General features: G+C 38.5%; 1 long non-coding RNA gene across 1 annotated transcript; it reads left to right on the top strand.

Moving 5' to 3' along the window:
- Nucleotides 1-9,593: 9,593 nt before the first annotated feature.
- LOC117341592 lies at nt 9,594-11,590 on the top strand. Its single transcript, XR_004535670.1, has 3 exons — nt 9,594-9,730; nt 10,493-10,865; nt 11,395-11,590. It is a non-coding gene; the product is annotated as an uncharacterized LOC117341592 (long non-coding RNA).
- The last annotated feature ends 887 nt before the right edge of the window (nt 11,591-12,477 follow it).

The following is a 12,477-nucleotide window of genomic DNA, read 5'->3' as shown; positions in this document are numbered from 1 at the left end:
TAATGTTGTGCGATTTTAAATTGTACGTGGCATTGTGAATGAAATTATACGAGCTATAAAATTGAAAAAAGTATGCTGTAAATATATTAGAATTCTTTATTTTATTCGTCGGAATCAATATTTCTACTTTATATCAATCCTAGGCTTTTACCATTTCCTAACTATAGAATATTGACTAGTAGTGATGAGCTAGGTGATAGGGATCAAACTTGTACAAATGGTGGGGCTAAAAAGGGTTCATTTGGGCTTTTTGCAATAAACGACTTCTTAAAAACTAAACTATACAAAGGTATCATTCATATTTCACTGGAAGCATTCCTAGGTGGTTGAAATTCAGAATTCACAAATGGTGGGACTGAATTACCCAGGAGGGCTGAGGGCCAAATGGTCTGAAGGGTGGAGCCAAATAGGTAAACTATTTCAAATTTTATCTAATTCGCGGGACTGGGAGTCAACTGACCAAAGATCAAGGTCACTAGGTCAAATATTAGGGTCATTCGTGGCCGAAGGGAGTGTGTTTGGCATAATCACTGAAATATCCAGGGGAGCGATACAGGCTTTCTGGGCCTCATGTTACTATGAAACGTCCTTTCAAGAGATATGGTCAATTAAGGACGGCTTCCCTTGCGTGTGATATGCATGCTTGTGGCGAGTGTATGCGTGTTTGGGGAGACTGGTATGTTTGTGTGAAGTCTCTGTGTGATGGTGCAGATCTTTTGCCGATTTATATGCCTTCGGCAGCAAGTTTCAGTGAGGAAGCACTGTTAAAGTTGACAACACGAATATATCGTAGCATCCCAAAACATACAAATCCATTACACGCATGCATGTTGCACACACGGGAAGCCGTCCTTTAATTACTTTAATTGTTGATCGGACATTAAACAATACAAAACCAAACTGTGTCTCTAGTGACATAAAAACAAACCGTAGAAATTTGCTTCATGCATGAACTAAGCATTATATCACCACGAAAATGCGAAGAAACCCATCTGCTTGGCAGTCATTCTTAAATAGACGAAAACTATTAACTATTATTTTCATGAATAGTAGTTATATATGTTGAGGAAAATGTTAAACATGTTAAAGTATTTGTTAATGGATATTTAATTAATCATCTTTCACCTTATGCATGTAGAGATTGACAAAATAGTGTAATGTAATGTAATGTAGTGAGAATGACCAACTAGATTTTAATTAGATTGGTGGGATGGGTACTTGTTTGGTTCAGTTTGCAATGTTTAGTGTCCTATAGACAGCAAGATGTTTTGTCACCTTTTGATAGCTCGAAACTAATGCCGACTTTATGGTGCTACCTCACATTAGTATTTTGTTGAAGACACTTAGCACGACACCCGACCCGGTCGCATTATACTGACAACAGGCCAACCAGTCGTACCACTCCCAAAATAACATACTATCTATACAGTCTATAAAAATGGTCGTTGATACTCCTGAGCGCAAGTATTTTGGAGTTTAATGACTAGTTTGTCCGTTGTCGGTATATATATATATATATGACTAGATCGGTGCAATGCTGAGCATCTTCGGCAGTTTTGCTTGAGTGACGTACAAATGTAGGACTTTAATTTCGGCATCGGTTCCGCACACAAGGAGAAAACATTGAACATAACAAAGCCTCCAAAATCATAGACACTCGTCACGGACACAATATGGGTCATGTTTAAATGGAAATAACTGTTGGTATCACGTTAAACAATGCAGAACCAAACTAAGCTAATCCCAAAATGGAGGCAGCAGGTAAATTCTTACTTTCTACCTACAAGGCGGGTAATTGCTTAAAATCGAAATGGGTAACGTGATAAAATAAAGCTATTGCAATTAATAACCCAAAAAACTGTGAGGAAAATAAAGTGCAACTGAAACCATAATTCTCACACAAAATCAATAAAACACAAGGGAAAAACACAGACACGAAAATAAAAAGAGCATAAGAACAGGTGATCGAGACGGGCTTCATCGATGACATCCGGCAAGTATATCTAGGCCATGGTCTTTAGGAAACTGTTTATCATGCACTGTGAGAATTTACTTGGTTCTCTCTTTTTAGGTCATCTGACCAAAAGAGTCATGATGACTCCGTCATTGTCCGCCGTCCGTAAACTTTTTGCATTTTAAACTTGACATGGCAGCTACGGTGCCCATTTTGTAACATGATTGCGCAATCATGGTTTTCCTGAACAACACCTATTTCAAACTTCCTCTCAAGTTCCACCAGTGGGATTCAGCTCTATCTTTCCTGAAATGATCCTGAAGATGGTCCTTACGTTTATTTTCTGCTCGGTCCAAAATCCACAATGGCCGCCATGGCCAACAGTGCACTATACTTCGTGTGTATACTACAATAGTGCAGGGGTCTTTTAGAGTCAGATGACCGTTAAGGCCATTGGGCCTCTTGTTTTTTCTACAACATTACGTCCTCACTGATATCTCCCTTGACACTGCTTCACTCTCGGCCATCAGCTGATCGTTCACCAATGTGGCGGAGGTATTTTCTCGTAGCCATGACCAACCGAAGTCTTTATTTTTTATATACATGCTCTTAAAAGGTGACAATAAGATGTGTGGCCGTTGCCAATGTGATCGAGTTGGTTGCCACGCTACAGTATCTCAGTTTGGCATTTTAGTATGATGACACTAGAAACCTTCGTATATTTACTGAAGGTTTTAAAATCATACTAAACGACGACCACGCGAATGTTCATCTAAAGGCCAAAATTGGGACTGTCATTGGAGGAATAAGAAAGAAATAGTTCTGCAGAAGAAGAAAAGTGGAAAGAATGATATCCTAATTTTAGTCATTTATGTGAATGTTATTCTGTTTCTCATTAGTTTATTCTTGTAAAATATACATTGCTGTACATTATTGCAATTTTCACATTCCAATTGACGTCACATTGTTTACATGTGTACTTAAATATGACATGACAAATACATGCAATGCTTTTCAACGTATGTGTTAAATGTGTTATTTTTAAATTGATGTAATGCTGTCAACTAATATCGAGCATTAAATTTGAAATAGCCAAGACAATTTCACGATTTTTTCACCTACTTAATTCCAAAGACCTAATGGCTTAATACATCCAAACGTAAAAACAAGTTGAATATTTTAAAGGCATTCATTTAAGTTATTGTTCTTTCAAGCCTCCCATTAAGCCGGCATCGGAGATATAACATATCAATAAAAGAGTTAGAAGAGGTGAGATAACCCTAACATATCCTTGATTGTGAAATCATGTTACAAAATGGCTACCGTGGCTACCATGTTTAAATAAGATAGCACAAATCCGAAAAATAAGAACACTTTGTCGGCTCCCATTCCTCAACATCCCTGCCAATGTTTAGCTTAATTGCACCATTGAAGCAGGAAAAGAAGCGTTTGAGGTGTTTTAGCGGCCATCTTGGATTTCGGAACGACCGGATAAATAACACTTGGTCAGGACCATCTCAGGGTAATGGAGATTATATCGAGCTCAACCCTTCTATAATATTCTGGAAAGATAAAAATGGCGAACCGTGGAAACAAACAGTGTCAAAGAAACAATGTAAACAACATTGTGATGACAAAAACTGCATTAATTACGAAGAAATTTCCAAAATATTGACAAAGTAAAGAAGTTTTAACAGAACAATTTCAGACCAGTTGGTGAAAAGCCCTAATTAATTGCTAATCTACTGTCTTCTGCATTCACCAATCAAGGTTCTTTTGATTTTCTGCAGACGTTTGGTGTTGAAGCATTGCTATAATTAACACGAACATTATCACTTGCTCTATAAATTATCCTAGGGTATCTCGTTAAGCAAATCAATATCAAACCATTGCGAATAAGAAAGTTTTCAGATGAAATCGAAGAATATTGTCATTATTAGAATTATTCGTCAAAAAATAAGGAAAACCTGTCAATTAAGACCCAGAGTGTACTATTCAGAATAGCTTTAAATGCTTACTTAGGGAGAAAATACGCGAGGTGTAAGCATTTTTAAGAAATGTACCAAGTGTGATAATTGGATAAGCTCGACTAAAGAGAACTGTTTCATGGATCTGAAGTGTTCATGGACACCAGACAACTGATTTTCAGACGTTTGGTGTTGAAGCATTGCTATAATTAACATGAACATTGGCACTTGCTCTATAAATTATCCTAGGGTATCTCGTTAAGCAAATCAATATCAAACCATTGCGAATAAGAAAGTTTTCAGATGAAATCGAGGAATATTGTCATTATTAGAATTATTCGTTAAAAAATAAGGAAAACCTGTCGATTAAGACCCAGAGTGTACTATTCAGAATAGCTTTAAATGATTACTTAGGGAGAAAATACGCGAGGTGTCAGCATTTTTAAGAAGTGTACCAAGTGTGATAATTGGATACGCTCGACTGAAGAGAACTGTTTCATGGATCTGAAGTGTTCATGGACACCAGACAACTGATTTCAGCTTAAATAACACCACCAGAACTAACGAACAAAAATGTAAAGTCAATGTGAATTATGTCGCAAGCACACTGTCATCACGTATCTCTTAATTTAGTATACTGACGCCTGAACGTTAAACGCCAGGAGAAAGGGCGGGTACTGATGAATCGGGATACTCAAAATTAGTAAATAACTTGTTTTTTCCGTAGCCTAGGTATCACCACGTCTGTCACTAGCCCCCCTAACAGTTGAGAGGATTAAACAATACCAAATGAAACTTTCACTTAACATCTTATAAACATATATTTTGTTTATTGAAGGACGGCGCTTATATGTGCTGGGCTAACTTAAGGTAATTCGCCGTTGAAGTGTAATGTCTTCTCTCCCGGTCATTGTTGACAAACGCTTGGGACAGTCCGGAACGTTTGCCGATTTATTGTGCTACTGCCTCACTAAAGCATACTGCCGAAGCAATCTAATTAAAATCTATTAGATTGCTGCCGAAGACACCCAGCAGTACAACCCATTAACATTGTACGGACAATCGGCGAATCAGTCGTCGCACTACTAATATGCTGAACGTAAAGCAGTAATTACTATTCCTATAGACTCTTGTAAGTCTCGTTCAGGGGACAGAACCCAAAGCCTGCCTCATAGAGGCGAACGTTCACCTAGTAGCAGAACGTGAGCCAGTGTTGGTTTGGTTTGGTTTATTTTGTTTAACGTCCTATTAACATCTAAGGTCATTTAAGGACGGCCTCCCATGCGTGCGACATGTATGCGTGTGGTGAGTGCGTATGTGTGTTTTGGGAGGCTGCAGTATGTTCGTGTTAAGTCTCCTTGTGATAGGCCGGAACTTTTGCCGATTTAAAGTGCTATCTCACTGAAGTATACTGCCGAAGACATCCAGCAGCACACCCCACCCGGTCACATTATACTGACAACGGGCCAACCAGTCGTCCCACTCCAAATATGCTGAGCGCTAAGCAGGAGCAGCAACTACCATTTTTAAAGACTCTGGTATGTCTCGGCTAGGGGAGAAAAACCCAAAACCTTCCTCACAGCGGCGAACGCTCAACTAAAGGCCAAAAGTGAGGCATTGTCAAGGGAGACATTAGGAAGAAGAAAGTTGTTAAGAAAGAAGAGAAAAGATAAGATCCCAAATTTAGTCGCCTCTTACGATCATGCAATGGGGGCAGCAGGTACAATTCTTACGACCTACCTGCAGGGCAGGTGAGCCAGTGTTAAGGCAGACACATAGAAGAAAGTTGTTACAAGAGTTACAAGGGGTACAACCTACGTCACAAACAAGGCTACACCGCAGGTGCTATACATGTAGCTGACGACAACGCCGCTCCGTAAGGTAAGATTGATGATTTTTTATTGAAACCTTTGAATTCGTAAAAAAACAAGAGGCCCAAAGGGCCTTAACGGTCACCTGAGATTTGAAATATTTCGGCCAACTAAATTGACCCTGGGGTCAGTCTATGAAGAGTATTTGATTCTAACATATAGTAGATAAGAAGATTTTTGAAATTTCAGTCAATTTGACCCTTTTTGGCCCCGCCCACCAGCCCCTGGGGGTCAACTAGGGCCAACATGTACATACCATCAAACTGTCATCCCATGCTGATAATTTGATACAAGTTAGAATGAATTCCAATACAAATCCAACAAATAATAGTCAAAAATGTGATTTCCCTATATAAACTATAGTAAAGTTTACCCCCTACCCAGGGGCAAACGTGAGACCCCAGGGTCATGAAATTCACAATTTTGGTAAAGCACCTGAAGAGCCTTCCATCTATGAAGAGTATTTGATTCTAACATATCTGAGAGTAGAGAAGAAGATTTTTGAAATTTCAGTCAATTTGACCCTTTTTGGCCCCGCACACCAGCCACTGGGGGTCAACCAGGGCCAACATGTACATCACATCAAACTGTAATCCAATGCTGATAATTTGAAACAAGTTAGAATGAATTCCAATACAAATCCAACAAATAATAGTCAAAAATGTGATTTCCCTATATAAACTATAGTAAAGTTTACCCCCTACCCAGGGGCAAATGTGAGACCCCAGGGTAATGAAATTCACAATTTTGGTAAAGCACCTGAAGAGCCTTCCATCTATGAAGAGTATTTGATTCTAACATATCTGAGAGTAGAGAAGATGATTTTTGAAATTTCAGTCAATTTGACCCTTTTTGGCCCCGCCCACCAGCCCCTGGGGGTCAACTAGGGCCAACATGTACATACCATCAAACTGTCATCCCATGCTGATAATTTGATACAAGTTAGAATGAATTCCAATACAAATCCAACAAATAATAGTCAAAAATGTGATTTCCCTATATAAACTATAGTAAAGTTTACCCCCTACCCAGGGGCAAACGTGAGACCCCAGGGTCATGAAATTCACAATTTTGGTAAAGCACCTGAAGAGCCTTCCATCTATGAAGAGTATTTGATTCTAACATATCTGAGAGTAGAGAAGAAGATTTTTGAAATTTCAGTCAATTTGACCCTTTTTGGCCCCGCCCACCAGCCCCTGGGGGTCAACCAGGGCCAACATGTACATCACATCAAACTGTAATCCAATGCTGATAATTTGAAACAAGTTAGAATGAATTCCAATACAAATCCAACAAATAATAGTCAAAAATGTGATTTCCCTATATAAACTATAGTAAAGTTTACCCCCTACCCAGGGGCAAATGTGAGACCCCAGGGTCATGAAATTCACAATTTTGGTAAAGCACCTGAAGAGCCTTCCATCTATGAAGAGTATTTGATTCTAACATATCTGAGAGTAGAGAAGATGATTTTTGAAATTTCAGTCAGTTTGACCCTTTTTGGCCCCGCCCACCAGCCCCTTGGGGTCAACCAGGGCCAACATGTACATAACATCAAACTGTTATCCCATGCTGATAATTTGAACCAAGTTAGAATGAATTCCAATACAAATCCAACAAATAATAGTCAAAAATGTGATTTCCCTATATAAACTATAGTCAAGTTTACCCCCTATCCAGGGGCAAACGTGAGACCCCAGGGTCATGAAATTCACAATTTTGGTAAAGCACCTGAAGAGCCTTCCATCTATGAAGAGTATTTGATTCTAACATATCTGAGAGTAGAGAAGAAGATTTTTGAAATTTCAGTCAATTTGACCCTTTTTGGCCCCGCCCACCAGCCCCTGGGGGTCAACCAGGGCCAACATGTACATAACATCAAACTGTTATCCCATGCTGATAATTTGAACCAAGTTAGAATGAATTCCAATACAAATCCAACAAATAATAGTCAAAAATGTGATTTCCCTATATAAACTATAGTCAAGTTTACCCCCTATCCAGGGGCAAACGTGAGACCCCAGGGTCATGAAATTCACAATTTTGGTAAAGCACCTTAAGACCCTTCCATCTATGAAGAGTATTTGATTCTACCATATCTGAGAGTAGAGAAGAAGATTTTTGAAATTTCAGTCAATTTGACCCTTTTTGGCCCCACCCACCAGCCCCTGGGGGTCAACCAGGGCCAACATGTACATACCATTAAACTGTCATCCCATGCTGATAATTTGAACCAAGTTAGAATGAATTCCAATACAAATCCAACAAATAATAGTCAAAAATGTGATTTCCCTATATAAACTATAGTAAAGTTTACCCCCTCCCCAGGGGCAAACGTGAGACCCCAGGGTCATGCAATTCACAATTTTGGTAAAGCACCTTAAGACCCTTTCATCTATAAAGAGTGTTTGACTCCACCATATCTGAGAGTAGAGAAGAAGATTTTTGAAGTTTTAGTCAATTTGATCCTATTTGGCCCCACCCCTCAGGCCCCTGGGGGGTGAGGACCATATAATTCACAATTTTGGTTGACCTTCAGCCATAGAAACTTTCTGCCAAATTTCATTGAATTTTGTTAAGTAGTTTTGGAGAAGAAGTCGAAAATGTAAAAAGTTTACGGACGCACGACGCACGACGGACGACGGACAAAAGGCGATTAGAATAGGTCACTTGAGACTTCGTCTCAGGTGACCTAAAAAACTTGTGCATCGTAACTCACATAACGTTTACATCATCTTCGTCCCACGAAGCATGTTTCATTCGGTCATAATTGAAATCACAGATCGATTTAGACCAGGATTCACGTACACTCATTTCATGTCACGATGACAAATATTGTATCAAAGGTCGCCATTTACAACGGTTATGTTACAAGAATGATTATGTAACGGGCATCGTTGTATGTGAAAAATGCATACGGTTATTCAAAGGTTTTAATACAAAATCATTAACTTACCTTACGAAGCGGCGTTGTCGTCAGCTAAAACACCCGCGGTTTATCAGTGTTTGTGACGTACCCCTTCTGTTAAGAAAGAAAAGATAGGATCCTAAATTTAGTCACCTCTTACGATCGTGCAATAGGCTAGCAAATTTCTTACGATCTACATGCAGAGCAGATTTCGCGAGCGATGAATGCATTGAACGTTTGGTTTGGTTTTTAACATTCTATCGACATATAAGGTCATTTAATGACGGCCTCCCGTGCGAGCGACATGCATGCGTTTGGTGAGTGCGTATGTTCGTGTAAAGTCTCCTTGTGATGATAGTCCGGAACTTTTGCCGATTTCTAGAGCTACCCCCTGCCCTGCAGGTAGGGCGTAAGAATTGTACCTGCTGCCCCCATTGCATGATCGTAAGAGGCGACTAAACTTGGAATCTTATCTTTTCTCTTTTTTTTAACAACTAACAAAGTGAGGTATTGTCAAAGGAAACATTATGAAGAAGAAAGTTGTTCAGAAAGAAAAGATAAGATCCAAAATGTACTCGCCTCTTACGCCCTACCTGCAGGGCATGAGCTTAAACTCGTTTTAAAGTGCCATATCACTGAAGTGCAAATTCGCAGAAACACTGGCATTACTTACCAGTCTATTTTACTGAGGGGGGAATTTCCACCTGTAAGAAGGAAACTTTTGAAAGAATTTACTCATGATTTTTAAGGTCATCGAAAACTGCTGGAATGTAGTTAGTGCTGCCCTGCAGGTAGGGCGTAAGAATTGTACCTGCTGCCCCCATTGCATGATCGTAAGAGGCGACTAAACATGGGATCTTATTGTAGATTTATTTATTTATTTATTTCCAATAGACCCTTTTCACACAGTATGTTTTGTTACCTCCCCTTGGTAGAACTCTTTTGCGTTTCGATCGAAAACGAGGCGACCGGTGTTGACTTGTTTGTTGACAAAGATCGAGTCGAAGATTCGCTGTACCGGCTATGGCAGGTAAGAGTATTTCCGTGAAGAATATCGCACAATTTGGACAAATAGAATAAATTCCTTATTAATTAATGCATTAAAACCATACAAAGGTTTTCTGTTTAACATCAGAAGGTAGATAACAAAACAAAAACGATACAATTTGCGTGTTGTCAGAGGGGGCGGGGTTGTTTTTGTAGATGTTATTCAGTAATGTTTTCTCACTGGTTTGAGAAAGGGCCTTTTTGTCTCATTCTGGGAAAGAAAATTGGTGAATTGGAAAAGATTTTTTCAGGAGTGAACTGCAAATTTTGGAAATTTGGCTTAAATATGAAATAATTTCAATTGGGAATGGGGCCCATTAACGGCCCCAAAAAAGCCATAAGAAAAAGCCCTGATCAGACCTTTGATGAAATTATCCAATTTACCTAATTGCTGGTATAGTTGTAGCGATATATAGTGGTAATCACACCTTCACGGCTCGGTGCACAAATACAAAACTCGTCCTATGTCAGTCTCCAAACTAGTAGAGTTGCTAATTCCGCTATGTATATCCCTGACAATACTTAAGTAATCTTTTTTCTGCTATACAGAACGATGGTTTTCCGGACTGGGTGTATCCCGGGCCACTTTAACTATTTATTGTAACATTTTTATAAAATGCCAATTGATATACATGTAGGTCGTTTCCATTTTTCTCAGTCAAACCTGTGTAAATATTAAGATCTATGCATTAACATATATATATATATACATACATAAATATTTTTCAATAATCCATATCCACAGATATGCTGAAATCCAATGGGAAGCAGTGTTCTGTTTATGGATGCGACAACTTTGCCTTCAAGAAAGATGGAACTAGCACAGGATACATTTTTTTTCAAAGACTGAAAAAGGTTTTGGAACACAGGAAATTAAAGCTGTGCTCGTATTCTTTGATAAATATATGAATGGAGCACATTTCCATTGGACTTATAAGTAAAAACTGGACATTAAAACCTGACCGGGCACCAAAAGTCTTCTCATGGATAACTGTACATACTCCTAGAAAAAGTCCATTGAAGAGGTCAACAACCATGAATGAGACTACCACTGGAATCGGTTGTGGATGATTATGAGAATTTGGATGTTTCTGAAGTACATGTATTTGGAGTACGTGGTAAGTTTTTAATACCATGATGATTTTTTTTACAGTTTTAGGTAGCACTTAAGTGTCGGGTGGGGGTGGGGGACTGGTTAAAGAATGCAGCATTTATTAGGGATCCATAGAGATCTAAACTAGCTTGAATGATAGTAATAATAATAATGTAAAACTTTTATATACCATTTATCACAACCATTAGACCAGTTCTAACCTGTAATCATTGGTCCATTTGCACCAAACAGAAAATTTCTCATATTTCTGAGGAGTATACAGCCAAGCAGCCGATAACGCACTTCACATTCACATGCCCAGCACTAGTACCACATAGCAATGAAGAGTGAAGTGACTTGCCCTGTCTGGGGCTTGAACCTAGGTCCTCTGGTCGGGTTACAAGTCACACTCGCTACCACTGTGCCTCATCCCTCCTAAATTTCCAGTAGGGAGTTTACCTAATACATATATGGAGTTTAGATTTTTTTAGTTTTATGGATACGAAAATTAAATGTGTAATGAATTAATGCAAACAATATTTATTTTGTTTTAGGAAATTGGAATTCAAGCAGGTCCTGGCACTAGTGATGTAGGCTGCCAGACAGATGATGGTGATGTGATAAATGTCTGTGATCATAACCACTCTAGCGACCACATTCTTGACCACATTTACAGTTTTCATGCCGATGATGATGGCGAGAATGAAATTGAAAATCTACAGATAGAAATTGAAAAACTGTCAACACAAATAAATGATATGGAAGATCGATTGAATGAATATATAGGGAATGGTTTTTCCGTTGAAAAAAATAAAAATGACCCAAAAGCAAGGCTTTTTTTATACAGGATTTATTTACTGTTCTGTGTTTGAGTGCATATTAAAATACTTATCTCCAAAAGCAGAAAACTGTTATTGGTGAGGTAAAGGTGAAAACATTGGTCCAAATAATGATGCTAGACAAAATGAAAACAACTTCCAACAAGAAAACATTCAATGGGGAAGGATTTTTTGAAGATTCTTGTTAGACTGAAAGTTGGACTTTTTGTTCGCGACATTGCATATAAATTTGGTATATCGCAGTCTCAGTTTTCTAAAATGTTAACTACATGGATCATTTTTTTATATCTTGATCTACCAATGATGTTTCCATTTCTATCACTGGAGCTCGTAAGAAAAAATCTGCCTGATAGTTTTGTTTATGATCCTTAAACGCAAATTATCTTAGATTGTACTGAAATTTATGTCACAGACATGGTCATCCTATAAGCACCATAATACATACAAAGTTCTTGTTGGCATAAGTCCAAATGGAGTACATGTAATTACATTTGTTTCTGATTTGTTGGGAGGTAGAGTGTCAGACAAACAAATAACAAAAGACAGTGGTGCTCTAACATTGTTAGAATCAGGTGATAATGTTATGTGTGATTGAGGGTTTGAAATCCAAGATATTCTTCCCAAAGGTGTAACTCTGAACATTCAACCTTTCAAACTTAATAGGAAACAGCACACAGCCAAGGAGCTAGAGGACACAATGAAAATAGCTTGTGAAAGAATTCATGTTGAAAGGGAACTTTCACATTCTTGATGGTATTATACCTTTAAGCCTGAAACATGTATCAAACCAGAAATTTA

Source organism: Pecten maximus, chromosome 14 (genome assembly GCF_902652985.1).
Source record: "Pecten maximus chromosome 14, xPecMax1.1, whole genome shotgun sequence".
In the NCBI taxonomy this organism is placed as follows: domain Eukaryota; kingdom Metazoa; phylum Mollusca; class Bivalvia; order Pectinida; family Pectinidae; genus Pecten; species Pecten maximus.
The sequence above is the reverse complement of the archived record's forward strand: the minus strand, read 5'-3'. Positions and strand labels throughout refer to the sequence as shown.